Here is an 8,436-nt window from a genome sequence, read left to right as displayed (position 1 = left end):
AGATCCTTGGTTATATCTGCTTTCTCTTTGTCTAAACAGTCTAATTTCCAACAACTGTTTCTCATATACCTTGCTCTTTTGGCTTTCTGACATTTCTGCATCTGGTTTGTCAATAGCCCCCTAGTGATTTTAGACTTGACTTAGTCAAGTACTTTAGAGTTAGTATTTCAGGTATAATAACATTTAGATTGTGCCTTGGATATAAGACTGCTCAATAAATGTCTATTGAACAAATAGATGACTTCTTTCTTCCACCTTTTGTATTTCTTTGTGTTGGACTAAAGTTGCTATTCATGTCTGGAAATTCATTCTACCTCCCCCATACACATTCTCTAGTTGAACAGTGACAGCTCCTATCTTGCTCTTAGTACTTCATTTCCTGGAGGTTTGTCTTTTCAGACCACATCTCTTTGCTAGCACACTTTTACATCTTAAACCGGTGTTTTCCTTTCCCCAAGAGAAGGCGCTTTCATGAGGAAGTCATTGCTGAGAGAGTGATATCTGCCTTCACAATTCAATCTGTTTTTTACATTTACTTGTTCTCAGTTTTCATATCCCTTGTTTCTATTGCTATCCTTCTAATAACATCATTTTTTTTTAATCAGAGAAAAAAATGTCTTGTCTAAACCAGGTTCAGATTGTCAACCTGCAACATGTACCTCTGACTTATCAAAGGGTGAGAGCCAACAAGGAGAAAGTGAGACACAGAGGGACAAATTTGAGACAGTTTTGTAAAAGGACTAAAGATTTTCCTTCCTGTGATTAACCTTGGACGCTCTGAGTTTTGATACAGTAAGACACATTGAACAAACACATGAAAATATGCTCAACATCACTCATTATCAGAGAAATGCAAATCAAAACCACTATGAGGTACCATTTCACACCAGTCAGAATGGCTGCAATCCAAAAGTCTACAAGCAATAAATGCTGGAGAGGATGTGGAGAAAAGGGAACCCTCTTACACTGTTGGTGGGAATGCAAACTAGTACAGCCACTATGGAGAACAGTGTGGAGATTCCCTAAAAAACTGGAAATAGAACTGCCTTATGATCCAGCAATCCCACTGCTGGGCATACACACTGAGGAAACCAGAAGGGAAAGAGACACGTGTACCCCAATGTTCATCGAAGCACTGTTTATAATAGCCAGGACATGGAAGCAACCTAGATGTCCATCAGCAGATGAATGGATAGGAAAGCAGTGGTACATGTACACAGTGGAGTATTACTCAGCCATTAAAAAGAATACATTTGAATCAGTTCTAATGAAGGGGATGAACTGGAGCTTATTATACAGAGTGAAGTAAGCCAGAAAGAAAAACACCAAGACAGTATACTACCGCATATATATGGAATTTAGAAAGATGGTAATGATAACGCTGTATATGAGACAGCAAAAGAGACACTGATGTATAGAACAGTCTTTTGAACTCTGTGGGAGAGGGAGAGGGTGGGATGATTTGGGAGAATGGCATTGAAATATGTATAATATCATATATGAAATGAGTCGACAGTCCAGGTTTGATGCACGATACTGGATGCTTGGGGCTGGTGCACTGGGATGACCCAGAGGGATGGTATGGGGGGGGAGGAGGGAGGAGGGTTCAGGATGTGGAACACATGTATGCCTGTGGTGGTTTCATTTCGATATATGGCAGAACCAGTACAATATTGTAAAATTTAAAAATAAAATAAAATTTTAAAATAAAAATAATTTTAAAAAGACACATTGATACCTTTCAATTTCATATTCTAGGACTTGTTGGATGACATCTTTTACTCAATACTACCTATGGCATGTGCAGTAGAGGAAACAGAAGGTATGATGAACACAGTGTTGTTAATGGGAAAATAAGCGACTGTACTAAGACGGTGTTTTAATACTTACAAAATGTGACATCATAGAATGATATTAGGAAGAATTAGAAATGCTGTCAAAGTTTCTCCACTATTAGTTCATTTGAAACTGTATGTTCTAGGAGATGTAAGGCAATGGTCCCTCTCAGGAGATGAAAGTAACCGATTTAAAAAAAAAAAAGAAAAAAAACAACCTATATAAATAAAAAATTCAATGGACTTGAGAACAGATGTGAGGATAAAGCCTGACAACTCCCAATTGTCCCAAGTTCCTCTCAGTATTATTTTTCCATATACAGGCAACTTTTCTTGAGTCATTCTTTTGGTTTTCTTACTTCTTAGAGTAGACACCAAGATTTCAGATGGATAGTTCTTTTCTTAGTGATTCAGACAGTAAAGAATCTGCCTGCTATATAGGAGACTAGGGTCAATTCTTAGGTCAGGAAGATCCCTTGGAGAAGAAATGGTAACCCACTCCAGTATTCTTGCCTGGAGAATTCCATGGACAGAGGAGCCTAGTGAGTTACAGTCCACAGGGTCACAATGACGAGGTGGATACAACTGAACAACTAACACTTTCAATCCTTTTCCAAACCTCTGTTGAATAATCACAAAAATAGAAGGTAAGAATACACAAATGGATCAATAAATAAAATTAATATCAATTTAAGGGTAATAGTCACACAGACTTCTACCCATGCCACAAGAACCATAGTTAATGACAATCTTTCTAGAAAAGGTCAAAATTAGAAGTTGGTGTGATCTTGCCAGTGTGTCTATAACACTTGGATTCTGTCCTTTGGAAGAAACTTGTATTTTATATTTTAACAGAGGAGAATTAGGAATGGCAAAAGAGGAGCTCCAGTATACTAAGCCCTTGTTAATTTATTTTTTTGACCACTCTGAACAACATGTGGTATCTTAGTTCCCCAACCAAAGATCACACCCATGTCCCCTGCATAAGAAGCACAGAGTCTTAACCAGTGGTTCACCAGGGAAGTCTCTCCAATATACTATAGTAGTAGTTTAGTCACCAAGTTGTGTTCGATTCTTGCGATCCCATGGACTGTAGCCTGCCAGGCTCCTCTGTCCATGGGATTCTCCAGGCAAGAATACTGGAGTGGGTTGCTGTTTCTTTCTCCAAGAGATCTTCCTGACCCAGGCATTGAACCCGGGTCTCCTGCATTGCAGACAGATTCTTTACCAACTGAGCTATAAGGAAAGCCCCCTCCAATATACTAGCCACTTTAAATATTCTGGGGGCTTGGCACCATGGATTTTTTGGATCTGCTTTTATGTGGAAATGGGAAAAAAAGAACTTAGCCCGATATCATTAGAAAGAAGGCTTTATCTATATCTTTCTATCTGCTCAGGCTGAGGCCAGCTTGAGTTGCCTGTACCACCTAATAACACTGTTTGCTCAGTTAGTTAAATAAGAACTTACACAGGTTCCCAGAATACATGGAGTGTGAATAAAACATGCAAAGTCCATGGTCCCAACTAGAGAACTATCTTTACTTCTCAGCTCCCTCTCAGCTCCCTCAGAGGGGCTAGTCACATTGCTGAAAAAACTATAGTAACACACATAAACACACACACACCACACACATATTGTGTCCTTTACCACTGAGCATGGAGTCTAAAAACTAAAGGTTCCAGGAGGAGATTCACTCTGTTGACAACTCTGCTAAACTGAGATAAAATAATCCTATCTTGTGACAAAACTTGGTAGTCATTTCAACAGAATATTCCAAGGTGCCCACCCAGTCACCTTCGGGGTTTTACAGCTGGCATGCTAATGGAGTGGTTGATACCAACAGAGGCAAGCTGAGCAACTTCTGAGGTAAACATAAATTGTTTTTATAAGCAACAGTAATGACCTCTATGCATCTTCCCTGTAGCTCAGACAGTAAAGAATCTGCCTGCAATGCAGGAGACCCAGGTTCGATCCCTGGGTCAAGAAGATCCTCTGGAGAAGGAAATGGCAATCCACTCCGGTATTCTTGCCTGGAGAATCCCATGGACAGAGGAGCCTGGCAGGCCACAGTCCGTGGGATTGCAAAGAGTCAGACATGACTGAGCAACTAACACTACTACTAATGACCTCTATGACCTTCAAGCCTCAGAAAACTGGACACAAACCATTTCTAGTACCAGGACCAAAGGCATCAGTACATTTCTAGGTATTGTTGCTGTTGTTTAATCATTAAATTGTGTCTAATCTGTGCAGCCCCATGGACTGTAGCCTGCCAAACTCCTCTGTCCATGGCATTTCCCAGGCAAGAGTACTGAAGTGGGTTGCCATTTTCTTCTTCAGGGGATCTTCCTGACCCAGAGATTGAACCTACATCTCCTGATTGGCAGATAGATTCTTTACCACTGAGCCACCTGGGAAGCTCATTATTTTTGGCATTGTTGTTGTTCAGTCACTAAGTCATGTCGGGCTCTCTGCAACCCCAAGGTCTGTAGCATGCCAGGCTTCCCTGTCCTTCACTGTCTCCTGGAGTTTGCTTAAATCCATGTCCATTGAGTCGGTGATGCTATCCAACATCTCATCCTCTGTCACCCCCTTCTTCTCCTGCCCTCAATCTTTCCCAGCATCAGGGTTTCTCTTCTTTGCATCAGGTGGCCAAACTTTAGCATGGGTCATATTCAGATGAGCCTGTAGCAATAACAGGTCTCTCTGAAATGCTGTGGATTTCTCTTCAGGGTGTGCTCCCTGTGTTCCTGACACCCATCCCTTCCTTGACCATCCTTGATCAATAGTTCAGCTTGTGCCCTGGTGGGACTAAGCCCACGTCAAAGTCCAGTCTTAAAGCACTATCAACGTAGCCTTGAAAAAAAACTGATTTCAAATTCAAGTAACCTCTGACAGAGATCAGCAAGCTATGGCTTGTGGGGAATATCCTGCCTGTAGCCTATTTGTGTAAATGGAATTTCACTGGATCAAGCCTTCTCTTTTTTCATTCATTTATGTTTATTCATTCATTCTATGCCTGTTTTCATGCTACCATAGCAGAATTTTGTATTTGTGATAGAGACCCTCTGGCTCCCAAAGTCTAAAATACATACTACCTGGACCTTTAGAAAAAATATTTGCTGATGCCTGGTCTCTGAGATGGGGAAAATGCCACCAGTTTGGATCAGCTAGAGTTGCTTCCCCACTCTCTTTATTGCAAAAAGGTCTTTACAACTGTCATAGATATATTTTAAAAATTAATTTAATATACAAATGAGGGGGGAAAAATCAGCTTTACCCACAAGTGACTAGTGACCTCTTTCTGAAGCGATCTGGCGCCCAACCAGTTTCTTCAGGGAGCCCTTGACATCTTTGTTTCTCAAAGTATAGATTGTGGGGTTCAGCATGGGAGTGATTACACTTGCAAAGATTTGCACTGGAGTGACCAGCACCTCGCTCAAAGACGGCTGGGTATAGACAAGAGCACAGGGCCCAAAGAACAGAGTGACCACAGAGAGGTGGGAGACACAGGTAGACGCCGCCTTGTGCCGCCCCTCAGCCGAGTGCATCTTTACAACTGCAGTGAGGATGCACAGGTAGGAGGAAACAATGAGGAGGAAACAGATCATGGGAATGAGGCCAATGTTGGTGAAGCTCACCATCTCAATGATGAGTGTGTTACCACAGGCCAATTTGACAACAGGAAAGATGTCACAGAAGAAATAATCTATCTCATTAGACCCACAGTATGGCAACTGGAAGGTCAGTGTAGTGAGACTTGTGGCGTGGAAAGAGCTAATAGCCCAGGTGCCAGCCACCAGCAGGACACACGCCCGACGGTTCATGATGATGGCATAACGCAGAGGGTGGCAGATCGCAGCAAATCGGTCATACGCCATCACCGTGTAGAGCAGAGACTCCGTGCAGCCTAGGAAGTGGTAAAAGAAGACCTGGGACATGCAGCCACCCAGGGAGATGACCCAGCTCTTCACCAGCAGGTTGGCCAACATCTTTGGGGTGCTCACAGAAGAGAAACCAATGTCCAGCCACGGAGAGGTTACAAAGAAAGAAATACATAGGAGTGTGGAGGTGGGAATCAGACACCACAGCTAGCAGGATAAGCAGATTTCCTAGCAGAGTGCAGGCGTAGAAGATGAAGAACACCACAAAGAGCACAACTTCCTGCCCCTGGGTTCGAGGGATGCCCAACAGGATGAACTCTTTAACCAAAGTGTGATTCCTTATCTCCATAAAAGTTAGATTCTTGTCCTGAAAAGAAGGGAAGTGACAGTAAGTTAATGACCCACAGCACCAAAATCCGCAGCTTGCTACCAATAGATTCATAAAAGGAAAGACGATCATAGGTTCTATTCATGGAAGGATAATGCTTCTTGTGACTGAGACATCAAGAATAGCAAATACCCCAGAAGGAGGTACCGTCTCTGGGGTGAGGACTGAAGGCAGGCTGGTATATGGACAGACATTGTTTTATTATTATTAGAGAGAGAGGAGCAAGTGACAAAGAGAGTAGAAGCCTTGAAAACTGATGAAGGAAAAAAAAGGGAAAGGGAAGGAAAACAGAGTAGAGAAAAGAAAAGGAAAAAATGAGGCATGTTTATAGTTTACAGAGAATTTTTATGACCATTTTCAAGTTAAGCCTTAATAGAGTCTGATAAGGGAAGATCCTCTGGAGAAGGAATGGCAACTCGCTCCAATATTCTTGCCTGGGAAATCCCACTGGCAGAGGAGCCTGGTGGGCTACAGTCCATAGGGTCACCAAGAATGGAACACGACTGAGTGACTAAACAGTAACAGAGTCGTATATATAATATAGGAATAATATTTCTATTTCATAGATGATGAAATTATGATTCAGAGAGATTAAGTAACTTGTTGAATTTCTCATATATAACTCATGGAAGATCCAGAATTAGACTCCAAGGATTCTAAATCCATTATACCTTAATTGGAAAAGAAGAAAAATAATTATGGAAATGCAGATAAGAGAAAATACTATTGTATTTTCTAAACTGAGAGGACAAGACAATGTGGCTCGGTCATTCATTTTTTTAAATTTAGATTTCTCCATAAACACCCTTGCCAAGTTGTCACTGAGTCCCTCCTTTCCAATTTTTGTCTCACTATACTCTTCCTGTCTATTATTGTTAAACGTTCCAGACAGTTATACAATGAGAGCTGTTATCCTGCATTCCTTATTCTATTTCTGTCAGTGCACTTATACATTTCATGAACTTTCAAAGCAACTTTGAGAACACTGTGATCTGAAATTGAATTATTCACATGTGAAGCTAAAAAGACGTTTTCACACTGGTTTCTGTTATTTAGTGCTGAAAACATTTTTTATGTCTTTTTTTATGAAAACACAGGTTCCTACATATATAATTTATAGGTGTCCAGTTTCATAGTTTTAGTATTCACCCATCACCCAAGCCTATCAAAACATCTTTGTGTATTTGGACTGTCATCAAAAATACACAATGCACTGTATTCTTTCCAGCATGCCCTTCCTTTAATCATAAGGTGTTGTATAGTGTCCACATTTTCATCTATATCCATATGGAAGATATTGGTAAAAGAAACTGCCTAAAATGGCAGTAAGTTTTTCTTTACTAAAATATTTGGATATATTATGTATCCTATTTCTGATCTAAGTAGGGAAGATATATGGATCAACTTTTATAATTCTTTCAATTTAACTAAATTTGAGTATTCTAGCTAGCATTGCACAAATGTACATACAAAAAATTCTTAAAACCTATGGATAAAGTAAATCACTGAAAATAAAGAATATTTCATAACATTCTGGAGAGGTTTTTTTTGTATTCTCTAAAAGAGATTCAGAAATAACAAATTTCATGAACTATCTGAAATAGGATATTTTTTGCTTCTGAAGCAACCATATGAAATCAGATGAACTTAATTTAACATCCTAAACAGTTTTTTTTAATATGCAAAGGGAAAGCAACTTTTAAGAGTAAAATCAAGACTAACATGTGTGATGAGTCAGAAATGAATCAGAAAAACAGATTATTAACTTTGAGGGATCCATCATACACACATCCTTCAGCTTTTTTTCTTCATTCCCTCAGGGAATAATAAGATATCTAAAATTTTATGATAAAATAAATCATAAAAGTTTATTTAGACCATGCCTTTTTTAGGGTTAGATTTTATTTTCATTGAAGTTTTGAATAAAAAGAATACGTTCTATTGATTCTATTGATTCAAGAGCAGAAAGGGGAAAGTTTTCAAATCAGAGAAGAGAAATTATAACACACAATAAAACAAAATTAGCAAATGTTTAGACATTGAAAAGACCCTCATTCCTATAATGCTAAATTATTCTCTTAATTCAACATGGTGGATGGTAGTGCTATTCAATGAAATATGGAACTAAGTGAATTATAGAATGAAAATCTATTTTTAAGGTAAATAATAGAATTGTTCCTGTATCTATTGACTTTGAGGAACCTATGGACCAAGCAATTGATGATGTCCAAAGTGGAGTTGAATGCATGACTCTGAAACCAAAGAGAAGTTCAGTGCTAAAGATGTAACCAAAAAATGGAAGATTGCTCCTTGCATTTAGGAAAATAT

The 8,436-nt window shown here is 39.5% G+C and overlaps 1 pseudogene; it reads right to left on the bottom strand.

Annotated features, from left to right (window-relative positions):
* Positions 1-5,107: 5,107 nt before the first annotated feature.
* LOC102400640 lies at positions 5,108-6,180 on the bottom strand (annotated as a pseudogene).
* Positions 6,181-8,436: the final 2,256 nt, after the last annotated feature.

This window comes from Bubalus bubalis, chromosome 5, assembly GCF_019923935.1.
Source record: "Bubalus bubalis isolate 160015118507 breed Murrah chromosome 5, NDDB_SH_1, whole genome shotgun sequence".
In the NCBI taxonomy this organism is placed as follows: domain Eukaryota; kingdom Metazoa; phylum Chordata; class Mammalia; order Artiodactyla; family Bovidae; genus Bubalus; species Bubalus bubalis.
The sequence above is the reverse complement of the archived record's forward strand: the minus strand, read 5'-3'. Positions and strand labels throughout refer to the sequence as shown.